This window comes from Schistocerca gregaria, chromosome 6 (genome assembly GCF_023897955.1).
Source record: "Schistocerca gregaria isolate iqSchGreg1 chromosome 6, iqSchGreg1.2, whole genome shotgun sequence".
NCBI classification, from domain to species: Eukaryota; Metazoa; Arthropoda; class Insecta; order Orthoptera; family Acrididae; genus Schistocerca; species Schistocerca gregaria.
Window position 1 is genome coordinate 145,276,162 of NC_064925.1, and position 23,320 is coordinate 145,299,481.

At 43.0% G+C, this 23,320-nt stretch overlaps 1 protein-coding gene across 1 annotated transcript in view; it reads right to left on the reverse strand.

Annotated features, from left to right (window-relative positions):
• The window catches only part of LOC126278471 (G-protein coupled receptor 54-like), a 1,326,787-nt gene that overhangs the window by 763,247 nt on the left and 540,220 nt on the right, over positions 1 to 23,320 (reverse strand). The gene's annotated exons all lie outside the window — the stretch shown is intronic.

A 23,320-nucleotide genomic window follows, 5' to 3' on the forward strand; every position in this document is an offset into this window, starting at 1 on the left:
TGCTAGGAAATGCGCATGGTTGACTTCTACATCACCTTGGTGAAGGTATGTTCTCTAAACTTCAGCAAAAGCCCGTACCGAGCTACTGAGCGTCTCCCTTGCAGAGTCTTCCACTGGAGTTTATCTGTCATCTCCGTAAAGCTTTCGCGATTACTAAATGATCCTGTAACGAAGCACGCTGCTCTCCGTTGGATCTTCTCTATCTCTTCTATCAACTCTGTCTCGTACGACTCACACCGGTGAGCAGTATCCAAGCAGTGTACTGTGTACTGTATCCTACTTCCTTAGTTTTCGGACTTCATTTCCTTAGAATTCTTCCTATGAATCTCAGTCTGACATCTGCTTTACCGATGATTAATGTTATATGCTCATTCCATTTTAAATCACTCCTAATGCCTACTCCCAGATAATTTATGGAATTAACTGCTTCCAGTTGCTGAGCTGCTATATTGTAGCTAAATGATAAATGATCCTTCTTTCTGTGTATTCGCAGCACATTACACTTCTCTGCATTGATATTCAATTGCCATTCCCTGCACCATGCGTCAATTCGTTGCAGATCCTCCTGTATTTCAGTACAATTTTCCATTGTTAGAACCTCTTGATATACTACAGCATCATCCGCAAAAAGCCTCAGTGAACTTCAGATGTTATCTACAAGGTCATTTATATGTATTGTGAATAGCAACGATCCTACGACACTCCCCTGCCGTACACCTGAAATCACTCTTACTTTGGAAGACTTCTCTCCAGTGAGAATGACATGTTGCGTTCTGTTATGTAGCAACTCTTCAATCCAATCACACAATTGGTTTGATAGTCCATATGCTCTTACTTTGTTCATCAAACGACTGTGGGGAACTGTATCAAACGCCTTGCGGAAGTCAAAGAAACACGGTACATGCCTGGGAACCTGTGTCTATGGCCCTCTGAGTCTCGTGGACGAATAGCGCGAGCTGGGTTTCACACGATCGTCTTTTTCGAAACCCATGCTGATTCCTACAGAGTAGATTTATAGTCGGTTTATTGGAAGAATTTTAGACCGCAAGTAGGACGTCAATACGACCTACTCTTCAGTACTACTGCAATGTTTCGGATGCGCACCAGGTTTGCTTTGACAGAAGACATCGAATCAGGTCAGAGGCGAGCTGCTAGATTTGTTATCGGTAAGTTCGATCAACATGCAAGGATTAGGGATATGCTTTGGGAGCTCAAGTGGGAATCGGTGAAGGTAAGAAGCAGTTTAGAGAATCGGCATTAGAAGCTCTCTGCAGAACGATCCTACAGCCGCCAATAAACATTTAGCGTCGAACGACGAAGAGAAGATAAGAGAAATTAGAGCTCATGAGGAGGCATAAAGACATGCGTTTTTCCCTCGTTCTATCTGCGAGTGGAACAGGAAAGGAAACAACTAGCTATGGTACAGGGTACTCTCCGCCTCTCACCGTTCGTAGCTTGCGGCGAATGTATGTAGATGTAAATGTAGGTGTAGTCCCCGACCAAATATGTTGAGTGATATATTAGCCTGCTGCATAAGTTCGTAGCGTTTCTTCCATAAATTAAATAAACACAACAGGTACACGTAACAGAGACTTCAGTCATCAATAATATATTCTTCTTCACTATTTGCAAAAGTCTGACAACGCTAGGGTATTTTTTCGATACCGCGACTGTAGAAATCACGTCGAGACATGTTCGGAACGTATTTTCATCCGAAAAGAGAATTGCTTGAAAGTTGTTCGACAGGGAGTGGAAACACTGAAAATCGAGGGTGAAAGGTGAATATAGTAGGCGCGGAACGACTTCTCAACTCCTGTATTACAATCTTTGTCAGCCTAGCAGAATGCGGTTGGGCGTTATCGTCATGTACACTACTGGCCATTAAAATTGCTACACCACGAAGATGACATGCTACAGAGTCGAAATGTAACCTACAGGAAGAAGATGCTGTGATATGCAAATGATTAGCTTTTCAGAGCTTTCACACAAGGTTGGCGCCGGTGGCGACACCTACAACGTTCTCACATGAGAATAGTTTCCAACCGATTTCTCATACACAAACAGCAGTTGACTGGCGTTGCCTGGTGAAACGTTGTTGTGATGCCTCGTGTAAGGAGGAGAAATGCGTACCATCACGTTTCCGACTTTGATAAAGGTCGGATTGTAGTGTATCGCGATTGCGGTTTATCGTATCGCGACATTGCTGCTCGCGTTGGTCGAGATCCAATGACTGTTACCAGAATATGTAATCGGTGGGTTCAGGAGGATAATACGGAACGCCGTGCTGGATCCCAACGGCGTCGTATAACTAGCAGTCGAGATGACAGGTATCTTGTCCGCATGGCTGTAACGGATCGTGCAGTCACGTCTCCATCCCTGAGTTAACAGATGGGGAAGTTTGCAAGACAACAACCATCTACACGAACAGTTCGATGAAGTTTGCAGCAGCATGGACTATCAGCTCGGAGACCATGGCTGCAGCTACCCTTGACGCTGCATCACAGACAAGAGCGCCTGCGATGGTGTACTCATCGACGAACCTGGGTGCACGAATGGCAAAACGTCATTTTTTCGGATGAATCCAGGTTCTGTTTACAGCATCATGATGGTCTCTTCCGTGTTTGGCGACATCGCGGTGAACGCACATTGGAAGCGTGTATTCGTCTTCGCCATACTGGCGTATCACCCGGCATGATGGTATGGGGTGCCATTGGTTGCACGTCTCTGTCACCTCTTGTTCGCACTGACGGCACTTTGAACAGTGGACGTTACATTTCAGATGTGTTACGGCCCGTGGCTCTACCCTTCACTTGATCCCTGCAAATCAATAAATTTCAGCAGGACAAGGCACGACCGCATGTTGCAAGACCTGTATGAGCTTTTCTGGATACAGAAAATGTTCTACTGCTGCTCTGACAAGCACATTCTCCAAACCTCTCACCAATTGAAAACGTCTAGTCGATGGTGGGCTAGCAACTGGCTCGTCACAATACGCGAGTCACTACTCTTGATGAACTGTGGTTTCGTGTTGAAGCTGCATGGGCAGCTGTACCTGTACACGCCATCGAAGCTCTGTATGACTCAGTGCCCAGGCGTATCAAGGCCGTTATTACGGCCAGAGGTGGTTGTTTTGGGTACTGATTTTTGAGGATCTATGCAACCAAATTGCGTGAGAATGTAATCACATGTCAGTTCTAGTATAATACATTTGTCCAATGAAACCCGTTTATCATTTGCATTTCTTCTTGGTGTAGCAATTTTAATGGCCAGTAGTGTATATTCTTATTCCTTCTCTCCCACACTCCTTGCTTCCCCCGCCCACCTATCAACACCAGTTCCGTGTCTCCTTCCAGTCATACGTTACCGAATGTAAGTTTGTTTACAGACCGTAGGAAGGCAGTGAGAGCAACAAGGCCGCAGAAGCGTGCTGATGTCCTGGCGAAGGGCCGAGAGCTCGATGACAGCCACTCGGTAGATTACACGGTAAGTGGATTGCGAAGACAGCTCGAAGGTTGCCGCAGACCAAGGTCAATAGGTCTCTAAGCGTGGGGAGACGGTGTTGGCAGCTGACTCACGAGCTACGCGTTAAGTCTGAGCTGGGAAGAAGAACCTCAGTGTTTTGTGATACTTCAACTACTGTTCACGGCGGATAGCGTTTTTAGCTCTCTGAGATTGTCCACAGACGACACAGTGGTGTCACGTCGATTGATGGCGACGGGCATTTTCACGTGGGTACGAAACAAACAAGTGCAAATAAACAAGGCCCCATGCAAAGACTGGTACCTGGCACGAAAGATAAATAAGTGTAGCGTGTGGGACATAAAAAGACGATTGGGGCCGATGTCGTTAATCTTCAGGATCAGCGATCAGTTACTGGGAGCAGAGGTGTCCATCGAGGAGCATCTGGCCGGAGATCTTTGCTGAACGACCACATCGATCTACCCATAGGGAAGGTATATTCCAAGACTCCAGTTTATCGGAAGAATCCTAAGAACGTGAAATTTATCCGCCAAAGTATTCGCCTGCAAAACCCTCGTTTGAATCAGAAATTATTGTAAGTTGACTTGGTATAATAGGAAAAATAGGAAAGACCTACACGATATTTTCTGGATATGCTCAGCTGCAACATTTCTAGCTCGGAGCCGTAAAATTTATTCCCACACTTCACGTCTCAGTTGAGCGGAGATCCCGTATCTGACACACTACGCCATAAAGTGGAGTTGGGTATGAACAACAGATCGTACTAAGAGTACACTACCTCTGAGAAACGGCGTCAACTGAATGTTTTATTCTCATTGGCTGTTGTGGTAAAAGATGGCAAGTACCCTTAGGCCTGCGTACCAAAACTCTTTTCTTTATCATAACTGAAATATAATTCAGAATCCACTTATAACCCAAGAGCAAAAGTCTTAATAATAAGCTGCTACATTACGCCAAGACTTCGTTTTAGTATCAGTTTTGAAGAATTAATGGGTAACTAGATAGACCCGAATGGCTTCCTTTCGTGTGTCGTCGGGTACGTTTGTCGTTCAAATGTTTTTTATTCCAGTCTTTGATCACAATATGAATTCTTTAGACGATGACCGGTTTCATTCCGTAATGACTATCCTCAGATCTTGTTTACACCATGTCCTAAAGTGATAATGCCATAACGGCATCGTCAAAACATAGAAATATAATCAGCACAGCATAAATATAAGCAGCATCAGCATAGATCTAAAATAAGGTGTAGAGTAGGCCGCATCGTGCACACAGTCATTCTCCTGCAGTTTTCGCTATAGATGCAGTGCATTACCGCAGAACCTATTGAACAAATGAAGGTCTTCCAAGCGCCGTCTCTAACGCTGATTTTACGTGTGGTTTCTTAGTATTGTGCTTAAATAGTTAGCGATGTGTTGTGCTCAAGACATTCACCATTAATCCAGTAATCAGATAATCCCGGGCTCTTTCTTTTTGTTGAAACTATAATCTTACGTTTGTCCACTTTCATTATACGCAGTGGAAATTTTGATCACGGCATTCTGCAATCACTTCCTATCATCCAGCAACGATACTTACCTACATGCAGTATCACACTCAACTAAGAAGCTTATAACGCCGATTATCTTATCTGATAAATCGGTAAAACTGGTAGAAATGCTGGAACTGAGGCAATACTGACCTTACGACTTATCTTAGAAGAAAGATTAAGAAAAGGCAAACCTACGTTTCTAGCATTTGTAGACTTGGAGAAACCTTTTGACAATGTTGGCTGGAATACTCTCTTCCAAATTCTGAAGGTGGCAGGGGTAAAATACAGGGATCGAAAGGCTATTTACAATTTGTACAGAAACCAGATGGCAGTCATAAGAGTTGAGGGCCATGAAAGGGAAGCAGTGGTCGAGAAGGGAGTGAGACAGGGTTGTAGCCTCTCCCCGATGTTATTCAATCTGTATATTGAGCAAGGAGTAAAGGAAACAAAAGAAAAATTCGGAGTAGGTATTAAAATTCATGGAGAAGAAGTAAAAACTTTGAGGTTCGCCGATGACATTGTAATTCTGTCAGAGACAGCAAAGGACCTGGAAGAGCAGTTGAACGGAATGGACAGTGTCTTGAAAGGAGGATAGAAGATGAACATCAACAAAAGCAAAACGAGGATAATGGAATGTAGTCAAATTAAATCGGGTGATGCTGAGGCAATTAGATTAGGAAATGAGAGACTTAAAGTAGTAAAGGAGTTTTGCTATTTAGGAAGTAAAATAACTGATGATCGTCGAAGTAGAGAGGATATAAAATGTAGACTGGCAATGGCAAGGAAAGCGTTTCTGAAGAAGAGAAATTTGTTAACATCAAATATAGACTTATGTATCAGGAAGTCGTTTCTGAAAGTATTTGTATGGAGTGTAGCCATGTATGGAAGTGAAACATGGACGATAACTAGTTTGGACAAGAAGAGAATACAAGCTTTCGAAATGTAGTTCTACAGGAGAATGCTGAAGATAAGGTGGATAGATCACGTAACTAATGAGGAGGTATTGAATAGGATTGGGGAGAAGTGGCACAACTTGACTAGAAGAAGGGATCGGTTGGTAGGACATCATGTCCTGAGGCATCAAGATAACACAAATTTAGCTTTGGACGGCAGCGTGGAGGGTAAAAATCGTAGAGGGAGACCAAGAGATGAATAGACTAAGCAGATTCAGAAGGATGTAGGTTTCAGTAGGTACTGGGAGATGAAGAAGCTTGCACAGGACAGAGTAGCATGGAGAGCTGCATCAAACCAGTCTCAGGACTGAAGACAACAACAACAACAACACAAATTGGTTAGGTATATTGGAAACATTAACGGTCCTACTAAGCTTCCAAAAGACTCACACAACGTTACTTTCGTTCCTGTGGAACATTCGCCGTCCAGAACATCGTACAAGCATTCCTCTGACCAACCACAATCATGTCTACGGAGATGCTACATGTGATCGTATCTTGGTTAATAGTCGATGATATGGCAGTGTCTAATCCATGAAGACAGAATCTACTTGTCCAACTGCCACTACTGTTTTGCAAGATGTCATGTATGAACATCCTGTATCAGATTGTTATTAAACTATTCCAAGTGGTGAAGTGAAGACTGTATACATCGTAGGATGCTGAAACATCTTAGGTATGTTTATTAATCGGTGCGCTCACTGAGTATGCTGGAAAATAATAGTTCCACTTTCTGCCACCAGGTGATAATATGGCGCTATAAGCAGTCAGAATGTGAAGTGTTTCCTGTTTTGACGTCCGTATGCTTGTTTTCGCTTGGGGATACGTATTCATTTCTTTTGTAAAGTGACCATTCGTGTAAACTGTTTAGACGATTGATGTTTTCCGTATGAAACGCAATGGCTATTGAGAAGAAAGACCGTGCACCCTGGTACAATTGATCTTTCAAAATTCCAGTAACAGCAGCGCCGCATTGCGGGAATATCAACAACAGAAACAGTTGTGAGGAGTTTCCATGACAATAAAGGGCCTAAATAATATCCTCAGGAAATTTAAAGAACACTAGTGAATTAGATGGTATAGCAGGGCAAGAGACGCGGCAGGAGTGCTGGCCGCTGTGGCCGAGCGGTTCTAGGCGTTTCAGTCCAGAACGGCGTTGCTGCTACGGTCGCTGGTTCGAATCCTGCCTCGGGCATGGATGTGTTTGATGTCCTTAGGTTAGTTAGGTTTAAGTAGTTCTGAGTCTAGGGGACTGAAGACCTCAGATGTTAAGTCCCAAAGTGCTTAGAGCCATTTTTGAGCGGCAGCAATATCCCGCAGTGCAGTACACGCCTCAAATTCTGCAGCCAGTGCTCGAGCTGTGCCACGGGAATTGTCCGTCTAGTGAATTGTTAAAGACATTTTGAGATGTATTTTACACTGGTATCGCTACAAGAGTCACCAAGTGCTCCAAATGAAGCTTCAACATAAGCTCAACGACGTGACGTTGCCCTTCGCCGTTTGGCATACATGGAAACAGGCGGCCGAGACACATTTTACTCTACACGGTGACGTGAATGCATAGAGCTGTCGCATATGAGGTTCTACGCCCACATATGTTGTGCAGGAACATCCACTAGACACAGCTTATGTGACTGTGCACTGTGGTTTCATTCTCAGTCAACTTTCCTTCGAGGAGATGACACCTTACGGTCCTGTTAATTGCACAGTGACGTCGGCACGTTATAAGATCTCCTTGTGCAACAAGTGACTCCAACTTTGCAAGAATGCAACTGTTTTCCTGAAAGATGGGGTGACACCACATGTCGCTTGCCAGCTGAAAGATTCGCTTCAATAAATCTTCACTAACGACCACATGAGCTCTAGCGAACTTCAAGATTTGTAGTGTGCCAGATCCGCTGACCTAAATCCATCTCACTTCTCGTTTCAGGGATATCTTATAAGATCATGTCTCTCAGGGATGCATCCGGACTCTTCCTAATCTGAAGGATGGCATACAACAACATATGACTCACACCAGATACGAGGTGGGGCAATAAAGTAATGAGACTGATTTTATTTGCAAGATATGGCAACCCTGCAGGCTTGTGTAGGCACAGTATCTTTGACCTTGGTCTATAAGCTGTTTCTAGTCCAAGCGGCACATCGATGCAACTGCTCAGTCGCCAGTTGAGAAAGTTAACCCGTGTTTGTGTCTCTCGTCACGGAAATGAAACCGCATAATGTTGCGCAACGGTATGCCATTTCTTTTTGCGTTAAAATGGGTGAAAACGCGACGACAACTTACAGTAAGCTTCAGAAGGCTTTTGGAGAGGAGGTTATGTCAAAAGCTCAAGTTTTTCGTAGGCATGATATGTTTAGTGAAGTCAGAACGAATATTGAAGATGAAGATCACAGTGGACGACCATCAACCTCACGGACGGATGTCATCTTGGCCATGGTGAGTGAACTCGTACGATCTGATCGAAGATTATGTATGAAAATGATTGCAGAAGAACTGAACATCAATCCAGAAACGGTTTGTCAAGTAATAACTGAATATCTTGGCATGAGAAAGATTTGTGCAAAAAATGTCCCGAAAAATCTCACACCACAACAGCGAGAAACACGAAAAAATGTCGCAGCTGATCTGTTGGAGCAAATGGAAATCAATCCAGAATTGTTGAGGCGTGTTATCACTGGTGATGAAAGTCGATTTTTTCAGTACGATCCAGAGACAAAATGCCAAAGTTCGCAATGGTGCTCAAAGGGATCACCCAGACCAAAAACATCTTGCATGTCAAAGTCAAAAGTGAAATGCAAGCGAGTGTGCTTCTTTGATTCCAAGGGAATTGTTCATAAAGAGTGGGTGCCTCCTGAACAAACAGTTAACCAATATTAATACAAAGAAATTTTAGAAGGACTTCGTAAAAGAGTTCTTCGTGTCGGTGCCAACATTGCTGATTATTGGATTCTGCATCACGATAATGCGCCATCCCATAATGCTGTCAGTACAGAAATATTTTAACATCAAAACAAATTTCAATACTACCACAGCCACCTTATTCACCAGGTATCGCTATGTACGACTTTTTTCTATTTCCAAGAGTCAAAACGACGGTCAAGGGACTCACACACAACAACAGAAGATGTCCAAAAAGCTGTGACGGGCGTTTTGGAGAATATTACAACAGAAGATGTCCAAAAAGCTGTGACGAGCATTTTGGAGAATATTACAGAAGATGAGTTCCAGAAATATTACCATCAATGGCAGAAGCGCTGGAAATAGTGTGTGCAATCAGAAGGGAACTGCTTTGAAGGAGACAACACTAAACTTCACTAAAATGGTAAGCAACATTTTCTTTCACATCAGTCGCAGTACTTTATTCTCGCATCTCGAGTACTGGGAACAACTGTCAACCTAGCCATGTTATGGATGCAATATGTTGCATCTTGAAGACCATACTGAACATATGTTGTAACTTGTAAACCATTATCATGCGTTTGATTGTTCCTAACTGCTTACATCGCCATACTTTCATGTGATGGCAGAAAGTGGAACTATTATTATTTTCAGCATAATCGCGAACGCAACGATTAATGAACATACCTACGATGTTTCAGATCCCTTTGATGTATGCAGCCTGCACTACAGCACTCGGAACATCGTCATTTCAATTATAACTAACCGGTACAAGGAAATATTAGGCGACATACTAAGGGTTACAGACTAAGTTAGAAATTGATTGAGGGGGAAATAAGCGTAAAGTCGATTTCTCGGAAATTTGTAGTAATACGAATGTGCGCGAGCGACTGCAATGCTTCTTAACTGCAGCCTTCGCTCGTAAAGCACTAGTTTAGATGGGAGCCTTCAGATGTGTAGCGCCATCGGTTCTGTGGCGCTCAGTCGCACATTACCACAACCACCACCAGAGGCGCAGAAGCGCTTCTCAATGGCATCGTCTGAAAGGGCCCTAAGGAGTAAACAGGCACTGCTATCGACAACTGCAGTAGGCCAAGGGGTCGTTGCACGATAACACGGCCAGATACATCCTCCCCTGCTCTGCCCCCTCACTCTTTCCCCATCCCTCCCAGCACTCTGTTGAAGCGCCAGCTGTTGTACGCAACAGATAGCCCTCCAGTGGGAGAACAGGCTACTTTTCACTGGCTAAACACCTCTGCGTCATGCCCCACGATGTAACAGAACGGGCGCTTCACTACTGAATAAAACAAAGAATACGATATTCCTCACAAAAACATCGTATCGTTTTACCTTATCTTAATTTGAATAAAATACTTTTTTGCATTAAACCGCTTCATTTTGATGCTAAAACCGCTATGTAATCCGACGATGGACTGTCTCTACGGTCGTCCTCAGTACGACAAAGCCCGCCCGGAAGAGGACGCCTGCTAAAACGGTCGAAACGTCGGTTTAAATAGTTGTTTTTGTAAACATTATTCTATCCGTTTGTGGCATGGTTTTACAAAGTAAAGAGTTTCAAATTATTTCAGAATAAAAACAGTCTTCGTAGCGAAAGTAACTAATATCAGTGAGGCGTTTCACCCTTTTAGGCATCATCAGATTGCCTATAAAAACAAGAAACCAATTAGAAACAAAGGAAGGGACATGGTCCTATCTTTAGGGCTGAGTAGTTAAAACGAAATAAAAGTAATAAAAACTTCAGTAGAAATAGCTGGATATGTAAGCCATCTGTCATAAAGCCATAAAGAATGGAAAATCGACACAACGGTAACTTGATATGCAGTGTGTCCGTCATAAAAAAACATGTAAAATGTAACGTGGACGGCCAGCCTGGCTGGCCGAGCGGTTCTAGGCGCTAAAGTCTGGAGCGGAGAGACCGCTGCGGTCGCTAGTTCGAATCCTGCTTAGGGCGTCCGCAGCTCGTGGTCCTGCGGTAGCGTTCTCGCTTCCCACGTCCGGGTTCCCGGGTTCGATTCCCGGCGGGATCGGGGTTTTTCTCTGCCTCGTGATGACTGGGTGTTGTGTGCTGTCCTTAGGCTAGTTAGGTTTAAGTAGTTCTAAGTTCTAGGGCCTCCCCCCATGAACCATGGACCTTGCCGTTGGTGGGGAGGCTTGCGTGCCTCAGCGATACAGATGGCCGTACCGTAGGTGCAACCACAACGGAGGGTTATCTGTTGAGAGGCCAGACAAACGTGTGGTTCCTGAAGAGGGGCAGCAGCCTTTTCAGTAGTTGCAGGGGCAACAGCCTGGATGATTGACTGATCTGGCCTTGCAACATTGACCAAAACGGCCTTGCTGTGCTGGTACTGCGAACGGCTGAAAGCAAGGGGAAACTACAGCCGTAATTTTTCCCGAGGACATGCAGCTTTACTGTATGATTAAATGATGATGGCATCCTCTTGGGTAAAATATTCCGGAGGTAAAATAGTCCCCCATTCGGATCTCCGGGCGGGGACTACTCAGGAGGATGTCGTTATCAGGAGAAAGAAAACTGGCGTTCTACGGATCGGAGCGTGGAATGTCAGATCCCTTAATCGGGCAGGTAGGTTAGAAAATTTAAAAAGGGAAATGGATAGGTTAAAGTTAGATATAGTGGGAATTAGTGAAGTTCGGTGGCAGGAGGAACAAGACTTCTGGTCAGGTGACTACAGGGTTATAAACACAAAATCAAATAGGGGTAATGCAGGAGTAGGTTTAATAATGAATAGGAAAATAGGAATGCGGGTAAGCTACTACAAACAGCATAGTGAACGCATTATTGTGGCCAAGATAGATACGAAGCCCACACCTACTACAGTAGTACAAGTTTATATGCCAACTAGCTCTGCAGAGGATGAAGAAATTGAAGAAATGTACGATGAAATAAAAGAAATCATTCAGATAGTGAAGGGAGACGAAAATTTAATACTAATGGGTGACTGGAATTCGAGTGTAGGAAAAGGGAGAAAAGGAAACATAGTAGGTGAATATGGATTGGGGCTAAGAAATGAAAGAGGAAGCCGCCTAGTAGAATTTTGCACAGAGCACAACTTAATCATAGCTAACACTTGGTTTAAGAATCATGAAAGAAGGTTATATACGTGGAAGAACCCTGGAGATACTAAAAGGTATCAGATAGATTATATAATGGTAAGACAGAGATTTAGGAACCAGGTTTTAAGTTGTAAGACATTTCCAGGGGCAGATGTGGACTCTGACCACAATCTATTGGTTATGACCTGTAGATTAAAACTGAAGAAACTGCAAAAATGTGGGAAATTAAGGAGATGGGACCTGGATAAACTGAAAGAACCAGAGGTTGTACAGAGTTTCAGAGAGAGCATAAGGGAACAATTGACAGGAATAGGGGAAAGAAATACAGTAGAAGAAGAATGGGTAGCTCTGAGGGATGTAGTAGTGAAGGCAGCAGAGGATAAAGTAGGTACAAAGACGAGGGCTGCTAGAAATCCTTGGGTAACAGAAGAAATATTGAATTTAATTGATGAAAGGAGAAAATATAAAAATGCAGTAAATGAAGCAGGCAAAAAGGAATACAAACGTCTCAAAAATGAGATCGACAGGAAGTGCAAAATGGCTAAACAGGGATGGCTAGAGGACAAATGTAAGGATGTAGAAGCTTATCTCACTAGGGGTAAGATAGATACTGCCTACAGGAAAATTAAAGAGACCTTTGGAGAGAAGAGAACCACGTGTATGAATATCAAGAGCTCAGATGGCAGCCCAGTTCTAAGCAAAGAAGGGAAGGCAGAAAGGTGGAAGGAGTATATAGAAGGTTTATACAAGGGCGATGTACTTGAGGACAATATTATGGAAATGGAAGAGGATGTAGATGAAGACGAAATGGGAGATACGATACTGCGTGAAGAGTTTGACAGAGCACTGAAAGACCTGAGTCGAAACAAGGCCCCCGGAGTAGACAACATTCCATTAGAACTACTTACGGCCTTGGGAGAGCCAGTCATGACAAAACTCTACCAGCTGGTGAGCAAGATGTATGAGACAGGCGAAATACCCTCAGACTTCAAGAAGAATATAATAATTCCAATCCCAAAGAAAGCAGGTGCTGACAGATGTGAAAATTACCGAACTATCAGTTTAATAAGCCACGGCTGCAAAATACTAACGCGAATTCTTTACAGACGAATGGAAAAACTGGTAGATGCGGACCTCGGGGAGGATCAGTTTGGATTCCGTCGAAATGTTGGAACACGTGAGGCAATACTGACCTTACGACTTATCTTAGAAGAAAGATTAAGAAAAGGCAAACCTACGTTTCTAGCATTTGTAGACTTAGAGAAAGCTTTTGACAATGTTGACTGGAATACTCTTTTTCAAATTATAAAGGTGGCAGGGGTAAAATACAGGGAGCGAAAGGCTATTTACAATTTGTACAGAAACCAGATGGCAGTAATAAGAGTCGAGGGGCATGAAAGGGAAGCAGTGGTTGAGAAGGGAGTGAGACAGGGTTGTAGCCTCTCCCCGATGTTATTCAATCTGTATATTGAGCAAGCAGTAAAGGAAACAAAAGAAAAATTTGGAGTAGGTATTAAAATTCATGGAGACGAAGTAAAAACTTTGAGGTTCGCCGATGACATTGTAATTCTGTCAGAGACGGCAAAGGACTTGGAAGAGCAGTTGAACGGAATGGACAGTGTCTTGAAAGGAGGATATAAGATGAACATTAACAAAAGCAAAACGAGGATAATGGAATGTATTCAAATTAAATCGGGTGATGCTGAGGGAATTAGATTAGGAAATGAGACACTTAAAGTAGTAAAGGAGTTTTGCTATTTAGGAAGTAAAATGACTGATGATGGTCGAAGTAGAGAGGATATAAAATGTAGACTGGCAATGGCAAGGAAAGCGTTTCTGAAGAAGAGAAATTTGTTAACATCGAATATAGATTTATGTATCAGGAAGTCGTTTCTGAAAGTATTTGTTTGGAGTGTAGCCATGTATGGAAGTGAAACATGGACGATAACTAGTTTGGACAAGAAGAGAATAGAACCTTTCGAAATGTGGTGCTACAGAAGAATACTGAAGATAAGGTGGATAGATCACGTAACTAATGAGGAGGTATTGAATAGGATTGGGGAGAAGAGAAGTTTGTGGCACAACTTGACTAGAAGAAGGGATCGGTTGGTAGGACATGTTTTGAGGCACCAAGGGATCACAAATTTAGCATTGGAGGGCAGCGTGGAGGGTAAAAATCGTAGAGGGAGACCGAGAGATGAGTACACTAAGCAGATTCAGAAGGATGTAGGTTGCAGTAGGTACTGGGAGATGAAGCAGCTTGCACAGGATAGAGTAGCATGGAGAGCTGCATCAAACCAGTCTCAGGACTGAAGACAACAACAACAACAAGTTCTAGGGAACTGATGACCGTAGATGTTAAGTCCCATAGTGCTCAGAGCCATTTGAACCTGCCTCGGGCATGGATTTGTGTGATGTCCTTAGGCTAGTTAGGTTTAAGTAGTTCTAAGTTCTAGGGAACTGATGACCGTAGATGTTAAGTCCCATAGTGCTCAGAGCCATTTGAACCTGCCTCGGGCATGGATTTGTGTGATGTCCTTAGGCTAGTTAGGTTTAAGTAGTTCTAAGTTCTATGGGACTGATGACCTCAGAAGTTACGTCCCATAGTGCTCAGAGCCATATGGACGTAATTAAAACGTAAGAAAACCGCCAGTATATCTTCAACAAGGTACAGGAAGGTGCCTCAAAATTTCAAGGGTTATTGCGTGTTTCCGCGGGCACGCCAGCTGACTCCACCATAGCAGTACAAAATATGGCCATGCTTACTTAATACACGTAGTATGAGTCAAACGCAGCACAACGTCCGTTTGGCGTGCACACAAATACGAGGGGCAGCCAAAGAGTAAAGGGACTTCTACGATTTGTCGCCATAGGGCTTCGTAAAACGGCTACCATCCATGGCCGAAGTACTGTCGTCTGCAACACTCTACACAATTTTATTCCAGCGTTAGTCGGTGTATTGTAGCAGACTGTGAAACACGGCAGCTCCTTTGTCGATATGCACCAACAAGGAAAATCAGAGCAATGATACGTTATTTGCGGAAGGTATTAAACCTGAGGAAATTATTCGTCGACTGAAGCGCAGTATGGTGACAGCAATATCTGCGAAAGGACAGAGCGCTTAAAACAGGGAAAAACTTCTGTATATGATCAGGAAAGATCGGGCAGGCCATCGATGTCAACAACTGAGTGTAATTTGGAGGTCGTTGAGCGTATGGTGCTAGAAAACAGGCAAATCGTAGCGGACAAAATCGCCAATATTTGACGCATCAGTCACGGTTCAGCGTTTTCCATCTTACAAGACAGCTAAATTTTCGGTAAGGGAGTACCGAGAGAATTGTCAGCGCAGCTTAAGGTACAAAAGATGAACAACCTTTTTAAACATTTGCCACGTTATCATGGCGAGGGAGATGGATTTTGAGACAAGTCGTTAGTGTCGACGAGAAGTGAGTGCATCATCACGAACCGCAAAGTGAGGCTGCGAGTATGGTTTGAAAACACCCATCATCACGAGAAGTTATGAAATTTAAACGTCAAACACCGGCTGGTAAGATTAGACTAAAACTATTCTGGAACATGGAAAGTGTGGTAGCCGTTCATTTCGCCAAAAGGGGCGACCTGTGAATGTGAGAACTATAGGACAGATCCAAACGTTACGGAATCCTGCATCACGATAAAGCTCGGCCACATTCTGCTAAAGGGACGGCCGAAACAATAAAGGATATGGGTTTCGAATTGTTGGAACATCCGCCATATACTCCAGCACTGGCTCCATGCGATTTCCATATGTTTGGATCATTGAAGGAAGAGCGTAGAGGAAGAAAATTTGCAACCGATACAGAAGTTATTGTTAGGATGCTAAACAGGTAGGCGGTTAGGTAGAAAAATAATGTATATTTCAGTTTTCTATCATTAGAATAAATATTCCTTTCCTCAAAAGTCCCTCTGCTTTCTAACTTCCCCTAATATTACTGTGAAAGAGATGCAAGCACCGTTTATAGTAGTGTTGCAGAGGTTCCCAGGTGGCATCCATGACCTTAGTAAGGGACTAAAAGCACACCTATATACAGCAGAAAAATGGGTAAAAATGATTTTTTATTTTATTAGAACTGTCATACGGAGTAAAACAATTAAATTTTAAAGTTCTTGCACAGCGTATGCATACAGGACCAGCAATCAAACATCAAGGCATCTCCAGTCTCTCTCTCTCTCTCTCTCTCTCTCTCTCTCTCTCTCTCTCTCTCTCTCTCTCACACACACACACACACACACACACACACACACACACATGCACACATCTATATATTTCAGTCATATATTCATTATGTAGCTATTGATATACAACCAACATTTTTAAAAGATAGTTCAATTAAAATGTGGGTTTTAGGACCGCCTAATCAGTACTATACTTAAACGTGATAAGGTGCACTAACAGCATAGAGTGTACCCCACTTCATATATTTGCACTGTCAAACTGACTATACCGTTTTGCGCTGGAAACAAATCCACATCCAGTACAATCACACTATTTAAAATCATTTATAAAAATTAATATTTTATTTAAATTGAATCAGTTCATGATTAAGTTACCTGTAACACTTCTCGCGCACGCTTTACTAGGTATATAATACTTCTGTTTAGGAACGTAGCAGTCTAACTTATTGCGCTACCCACAGATACCCATAAACTTTATCTCCCAGGCATTTACATGCTCTCGTGAGCATTCTAATTAGGGACAGCTACACTTTCACTCTGATGACGGCAGCGACGCGGCGTGGCATAACCTTCACTAGGTACCGGAGATATTGGGAAGCCTTCGGTAATAATAACTGGCCGGCCGCGGTGACCGAGCGGTTCTAAGTGCTACAGTCTGGAGCCGCGCGACCGCTACGGTCGCAGGTTCGAATCCTGAATCGAGCATGGATGTGTGTGATGTCCTTAGGTTAGTTAGGTTTAAGTAGTTCTGGGGGACTGATTACCTCAGATGTTAAGTCCCGTAGTGCTCAGAGCCATTTGAACCATTTTTTGAACAATAACCGCTCAGTCGCAGTCAACAAGTCAGAGGGAATACATGGAACTTGCTGCACACATCTCCCACATAGACGTCCCACATATGTTCAAGATCATGTTATCAGCAGAATGCAATAGACAAACAAACGGATGCTCAGAATGTGCCAGTAGGTTAATTAGAGTGTTATCTAGCTCGATGTGTAGCTTCTTGTTGTTTTCACGATTTGCAAGCTAGAGAGAGTGTCCAGACAAAGCATCGTAGGAAGCAGTCATGACGGGTTTTTGTTCCACGACAACCCACTTAACACACGACACAGTCACACTTGCTGCTTCTATGCTGGTTCTTTGGGTTTGCCTCCGTGCCCATATTGTACTGACAGCCATTGACTTCTTCCTGTTTCCTGAGATGAAGTACCAATTGTGCAGTAAGCATTTCCAAAATGAGGAGGTGGGACATTTCTGAAAAGCCAAATTTCAAGCTCCTACAACCATGGTCACGGCGACTTTGAGACGTGAACTGCCGTGCGTTACCGGAGACCACCGTAAGTAAGTGTAGACTACGGTAGTTTTCTTAGTATCTGTGGTTAGGTATGACCTTAACAGCGTCACATGTACTTTAGGTATGTTGCACAACTATTGGGCATTAACTCATTTCGTCTGCTTTCTTTGCACATGCGATCAGTTTCATATTAGACTCACCCGGAAAACGGAAGCGGTGAACTATCTATAAACCATGTGAGGATATTATAAAAGGCCGTGTAACATCTCTGTTCTATATAGTTATCATAAACGGCTGTGTAACGCACGGAACATTTTTATTCCACACAGTTGTCCCCTTGTCTGTTATTTAATAATAAACAGTATGTACAGCAAAAGCAAAATTTTTCGCTTTTAGTTCCGGTTTTATTCGAAAACTACTGATTCCTAACGTGAAACAGAGTAACGTTGCAGTAAATATTTAAAAAAAAATACAGATCTATCACACAGTGCTAGAAACTGCATTTTCCTCAGGAGAGGTAAACTTTAAAAAACGCGAAACGGTATCAAAGATCGCTACAGCACTTCGTAGAGCATGTCTAATACACATTTCTGTTATTGCTAAACAACTTTTGCCACTATCGAAAATAACAGGAAACTCTTACGTTTAATCATGATGAAGGACGTTCTATTGAGAACAAAACTACAATAATAGTTATACAGATTATTTTTTTATGTTTGTGCATGTAAACTATACTTGCATCAAAAGTAATTCGTTACACAACAGTGCAGAAGTTACGCGAGCATCTAATTGTTATTACCTAGAAAATACATTCTGGACTAGCACTGAAAGATGTGCGACACTAATCACGTGCAAAACGAACAAAAAATAGAGAGAACTCGTCGGATCCCAATTCCTCTCTTACACATTCATTTCCCTACTAATGTTACCAGTAATGCAGGCAACCCTACCATTTATTATGTCATTTACGCACTGTATCAGATTTGCCGAACCGTAGTTTTGGTAGAGAGCAGCACTACTACAGAGTCATCCATTGTTGGCGCTATGACCTCCAGAATATGTGGCATACACGAGACGCCAGGGAGGGTGATCTCAACAAAGACTGTTACATATCCGCGTTACATCACACAAACAGTTCCCAGGTGGACATCCATGTGACAAATGTACGAATACGCCGACATACATTTCTACACAGCATTTAGTTAGGATAATACCTCAGGACCGTTTGTCAGTATTCATCTGCACCTCCCCGTCAAGAAGAACCAACTGGACGCTATAACAGTCATCGTTCACTGGGATGAAGACTATACCACTCTTTGAAGACATATCGTGTCACTGATCGTTGAATTATATTGCCATTCACAATCTTCTTACTAAACTTAATTACAATAGGACCTCTGTCAAAAAAACATAGTACACTGTTGCTAATGTGTTATGACATCTATTTTTGTCGGCATCTATTTTTGTCATGGCTGTTGCCTAACACTATTTGGCGTGTACCAAACTGTAACATGGGTTATCAGTCCAAGCAACCTATTCCTATGTTACCACCGTCAAGTGCCATCTTTATCCCGCCCTTAGTATAGCTTTGTACTCTGTGACCCGCTATTGGCACGCGTCAACACGTGATAAGGTTACAGTGTTGCTTCTGTACCCTATAGTGAACGGATGGTTCTAAATGGTGTAGTTCACAGACTGCTGTTGTTCAGCACTGAACTGGTCAGCGTAATGCTTCAGCGTGAACCAGCTACCGGCCAAACAACTATGACATCGAAGGCTATCCCGTATCAACAAACGGTTCTTACCCACAGCATTTCAATCACTGCAGCGGCTTTGCGCTGTCGAGCTACTCGCAGGGAAAACTTCACGGGGAGGCAGGTGATTAGCCCACTGCCTGGAGAGACTTCGAAGATAAAGTGTCCCATTCGTTGCATTCTGCGGCAATCAGCCTCGCTGAAATTGTACCTGTTGCACCTTCCGCTCTGCTGTCACGCTGATGGGCATAACGAGTTCTAGTAGCTCCTCGACAAACTATTCTATTTGCTATGGCGACAAGATATCCCTTTATCCCAATCCCATACTGCGACTGCTCCTGAGTTTACGTTACTTTGGCTAGCTCCATTTCGGAACTTTTATTCCCATTATAATTGACTAGGTTATTAACAAAAGGTCATACGTTCACAAAACATGATTTTGAGATATTCCAAGAAAATTTTTTATGCTTCAATGGTAGAAGATATGAAGTACTTGGATTTTTACACTCTTGTGTACCTGGAAACCATTAAATCTGCATCTTCTTTTGTTTTCATTTTCATCAAATTATTATTTTTTTATCTTAGGCTCGTGACTTTTCCGAACCAAATTAAAATAATTAATAGTACAACTATAGAATTTTGAGAAAATTTATTAATTAACACAAATTACAAATAGTATTTTAACACAATCATCATTACAGATAAGCATTGTTGCGGCATTTTCTGTAGGTTTCATACATTTTGATCTTTTTCAGCTGCTGTAGGCCAAGTGAACAGATCTGTATAAAAGTTTTTGTGCTCCTCTCGGATGTACTGTTCCAGTTTTTTTTATATCGTTTATCTTAACTTTGTTTAAAGGACATTTCTATCCGTGTGGTAAGGTTGATGGGGGCCTCACACTTGCTAGAGGTTTTAAAAGTCAGAGAGTTCTGAGTCAGTCCATCAATGAATGATCGGGCTACTAATACCCCTGGGTTGTGGCTGTCATACTCAAACATATTGTACTGTGAAACACTGAAGTTGACTTTCATTGAATTGTCTTTTCTCATTGTTTCTAAACTTTGGGAATTTTTGATCTGGCCATCGTTCCTTATAGTTCTTAACAATGTTGTTATCCTCAAGGAGGTTGACAATGAATGAGTTCTTTTTATTGGCAGAGTGAACAATAAGTTCAATATATCCTTTCACAATGTGAACTATATCAGTGTGTCGAAACTTTCTTCTTATACCCCTAAACACCCTTTCAGAAGGTAGGAAAGAGTGCCCCTGGATAGGACATGTCCGAAAGAACAGATACCATCTTAGTATATATATATATATATATATATATATATATATATATATATATATATATATAGTTGGGGCTCACCGGCCACTGAACCATCTTCTTCTTCTGTGCGAATGCACAAACAGTGCCCGAACTCTTACGGGACTCGGCAACGCGCCGCGAGTAATGGCGGGGCACTTCGTATGTAGAGCGGGACAATATGTTGAGAATGTGGGTTTTGCGGGAGGCTTGCCAGAGATAAATCCCTGCAGTCACGGCATCCTCTGTGCCCTCGGTGGCTCAGATGGATAGAGCGTCTGCAATGTAAGCAGGAGATCCCGAGTTCGAATACCGGTCGGGGCACAGATTTTCATCTGTCCCTGTTCATGTATGTCAACGCCTGTAAGCAGCTAAGGGTGTTCATTTCATTGTAATTGAACTACCTCAGTCGCACCACGGGTATCCCCATTGTGTTATCGTCCAGAAATCATTGTGTTACACCGAAGTCGGTAACGCATATCTACCACACAGACGTTATCGTAGTCCCGCTGGAAAGTGCAAAGACGGAAGGAGCTCATCGCAGTTCAAGACCTCAGCTACCACAGTCAACATCATCGTGTAGGGCAGTGACAAAGTTTTTGATGAAATGTGCTTTTTGTAAATGATGTATTTTGTACTACAACGGAATAGCTTGTTGAGCTGTCTATCACGTGATGCGTTCATAGTCAGTGACAGCTGCAAATTATCATGTAGTCCTGTGGCAAAGAACCGTGTCAAATCCAATTAAATCTTTCATTCATTTATATAAAATAGTGAACTAATTCTTTATGTGGTCTAGTTTAGTGAGCCTTCTTCCAGAGGAATCGAAGAACCCACAGTTAGGTCCGCCCACAGTTATAGCCGGACAAAAGTAGAGTCGTAATAAAGCTACATAGTAATAATCTTTTGTTTAATTTTTGGTACTGAGTCTTGCTGCACATTACAATCCCCACACCACAGTCCTGTAGCATACCATTACGGTATTGGTGTCCCCCACTGAAAAAGTGGAGCAACTTGCGGTAATGCGTTTTCTGCAATTGAAGAAAATCACTTTCGGGTAGTGTTTAGGAGGTGTAGACATGTTCATTGTGGTGAAACAAATCTCCACGACGAAGAAACAACTGGCAGACCATCTCTCCGTCAAAATCTGCGAGATGCAACGGATGTGGAGCGCCAGGGAGTAGACCACAATCGAAGCGATTTGGGAAAACGTGAAAAGCAGTCAAGAAGTATGTTCCACAAAATTTTGGGCGAACTGATGGATGTTTGCAACTTCCCGCCACAATGTTTCGGCGCAGAGTCTTCTGGGCATCTTCAGGTGATACTGGCGAAAACTCCCTGAGCTCTGGTATTTACGGCCCTTCCAGCACATGCGTGGTGGATTCAATTGGCGTTGCGCGTGCGCTATTTGAGCGCGTTCGATTCTGCTGCGCCGTGGTGAGAACTCACGGCATCGATATTAATTCGTTTGTCTTCCCGCGGTTCCATCACAGAACTACGGCTGCTACAGAGACACGAAGTTTTTCGACGATTGGGTTCCATGCCGAATTCAACTGGAAACCGCCGCCACGATTAATAAGAGACTCATTGTCAGAAAGCCGTATTTCCACGGATTCATTAATAATAGAACTCCAAAAGTTAGACGTATGGGCCACAATTTTTGTCTCATTGTAGTTCATGGCATGACAAGTGGAAATTCAGTGTTCGGCGACGGCAGACGTACAAGGCTGAAGAAGGCGAGTATGCAGCTGATGTTCTACATTGCGATCCCGCACAGTACGCGTCGTTTGCCCTATATAAGATTTTCCGCATTCACACGAAATCCTGTAAACACCTCCCTCGCGCAGCTCTAGGTCGTCTTGGACAGATACCAACAGCACCGAAACTTGGTCATACGGTATACAGAAAGCGCACTCACACAGACCTTTACTTGCAAACGTGGAATGTAACTTAACCAGATATTGAGAATATCTTGAAAATGTAGGTAAATTGCACATACGCTCCTGATAGTTAACAGGCGACTAGACCGAATTTCTTTATTCGTGTTAGAGACTTCTGTGGCATATTCTGAGGAGCAGAACAAATCGATGCGACGTCATCTCGCCTCCATGTGCTTGGGACCACACCTGTTTTCATATCACAGGAATCCAAACTGCCTTGTGAGCTATGTTGCTTCCTTGCCTCAGCATTTCGTCATAAAAAATTGTGTGTGTGACTTCGTGCCTTCTGCGGTTGCATCATCATATGTTTTCGGAGCACGTGACAAACCGAAGCAATAATCTGCAATGTGTTCTTGACAACTATTCTTGCCCATGACATTCGGTAATTAAAAATTCTTTTCTTCGAACGTTTATAAAATTCTGTCCTTCGGACCTGTACCATATCCTCTCGGTATGGTTTCACAATTCTTTTTTATAGTCTGCCACAAACACTATGGTAAAGTGTTTGCCCTTCCAAGTAAGCTTTCAGATTGTGGCAATCAGGTTCTCTTTCGCAGTTAGTTCACTTACGGTCGCGTTTTTGAACACACCACCTCCATGGCGGACTAGCCGAGCGGTCTAGGGCGCTGGCAGTCATGAACTTTACGGCTGGTCCCGGCGGAGGTTTGAGTCCTCCCTCGGGCATGGGTGTGTATGTTTGTCCTGAGGATAATTTACGTTAAGTAGTGTGTAAGCTTAGGGACTGATGACCTTAGCAGTCAAGTGCCGTAAGATTTCACACACACGCAATACACCACCATTGGAAATTCTTCCTCGGCATCTAGTATCTACGTACAGAAAGTCATAGCAGCT